This window comes from Phalaenopsis equestris, unplaced genomic scaffold (genome assembly GCF_001263595.1).
Source record: "Phalaenopsis equestris unplaced genomic scaffold, ASM126359v1 Scaffold000002, whole genome shotgun sequence".
Lineage (NCBI taxonomy): Eukaryota > Viridiplantae > Streptophyta > Magnoliopsida > Asparagales > Orchidaceae > Phalaenopsis > Phalaenopsis equestris.
In genome coordinates this window covers 3,938,497-3,940,711 of record NW_018164444.1, presented here as the reverse complement: position 1 = coordinate 3,940,711, position 2,215 = coordinate 3,938,497, and positions in this window count along the sequence as shown.

Sequence of the window (2,215 nt, the reverse complement as noted above, 5' to 3'; positions counted from 1 at the left end):
TTAGTGAACGAGCCGAACACGAGCTGTTCGCGAACAACGAGCCGTTTTGACAGCTCAATATACCACCCAAAATTTTCACTTCACACAAGAAATATCACTATTTTAATTTAAAAAAAATTGAAATAAATATTTTGATGCATATATAGGGTAGCATATATGTAAAAATTGAAGTTTGGGTGTTGGATATGTAAATACATAGGAATTGAGTGGTAAGCATAGACATTGCGCATCTGGCCGCCTGATAAATCCATACTTTTGGCTGCTCTAACGTCCGCTAGTTCTATTAATAATGCTTCAAACCAAGCTTTTTAAATAACACATTTCTTTTTTAAACCTCTAGTCAGCATCACATTTTTAATTCCTTAATTAAAAATGAAATTTATTTTATAATTTCTTAATATCTATATGTCTAATATGCATAAATTATATTCAACGATTGATATGAATGTTGGAACATTGATTTGATTTTACAAAATATTAAAAATATCTTTACATTTTAGATTTTTTATTGCTGTTTGAATTTGGAAAAAAATATGTATATACAAGTACGTCCATGTACATGAATAAAGCTTTTTATACGAAGTCCGACATTGATGTCAAGTTTAGCAAGCCTCATAAGCTCTTGTTGGCGAATCAGAACTGAGCACACTTGCCAAAGTGACTGAACTGAGCTCACATGTTGAAACAACTAGATTTATCTCTATCGTGGAGGTCATCTAGCCCATCTAAGATGGAATAACTATCAGAGATGCTCATCATTATTTGCAAAGACATAAGTCCATCATTCTTTAAAAGAGTCGTCTGACATCCACGTTACAGTTTTTCACCAACACACAATGGAATGGTGTAGTTCTGTACGAAATATGTTTATTGTTTCCTTCTTCTTGTGTATAAAAGTGAAGTCGAGAGAGTAAAGGGAGGACTCTCAGGACCAAAAGAATCTTAGATCTTTCTGAGCCACTCTCTCTAGAGCAAAGGTTGTAATCTAAGAAATCTCATTCAAGCCATTTTTTACTATCCATCCCCTTCTTCCACCTTCCTTGTAAAAATGAAACTTTTACCCTGTTTTATGTCCTCATGAATTATACATGACCCGACATCTTATAAGAATTCAACAAAATAACTTTAAAAAAATAAAAACGAGCAAATTTTAATACAAAAGTACACACATACACATACATAAACACACACACACACACACACACACACACACACACATACACAGATATATATCTGCGTGCGAAAGTTGAAATGTAAGTGTTAGATATGCAAATACATAAAAATTGAATGGTATGTATGTAAAACATCATAAAAAAACTAACCATCGTTGAATTATACAAAGCTGATTGAAAAAAGCTGAGCACAGCTAGCTAAGTTAAGGTGTCGGCAAAGAAGTGAAGAAACTAATTGCCTGATTAATTAGGGCACAGCTTGCTAAGTTAAGGTGTCGGAAAAGAAGTGAAGAAACTAATTGCCTGATTAATTAGGCCACATGACACATGCAAATAGATAGATTAACTCTTTGGGCCCGTTAGGTGATGAACCTCAATTAGTAATGTCCTTGTCTTCTGCGGTGTTCATGAATCAGTGGCATGTGCCCATGTTCATTGTGATAGAAATTTAATAATTGGAATGTAGACTATTTTCATGTTAAACATATTTTAATTGTAATAACATTATTTTAGCTCAAGTTCAATATCTCTTTGTGCAACTATTCATTTTTTGTTGTTTTGGTATATATCTAAGTACATTAATTTTGATACTGTGCATGTAAAATATCTTTTTAATTATATTGTGGTTATAAGTGTTACACCATAGAATATAGCATTTATGAGGATCATGCTAGAGAATGACTTGTAACACAATTTGTCTTTGGATGTTTAATAGATGGGGAGCATTTAGAAATTTGAATAGGGTTTGAATCATGTCCGTGTTGAGTCAAATGGTGAATGATTTCAAATCGATATGTAGGCTAAGTTGAGTCAAAGCTATTGATTTTTATTTTTAAAATTTTAATAATATATCTATATAAATATTTGAAATTTAGTGTTTATAATATATAAACATTTACATACATGTATGTTTGTGCTTGAGTGATGCGACTGCGATCTACAAGGTTTTATCATGCACTATGTTTTTCCCCCATTTATCTTTCATTTCCAATTTTTGTCAATATGTGAAAGGTGGGCTCTTATCATACAACTAGAATGCCTAT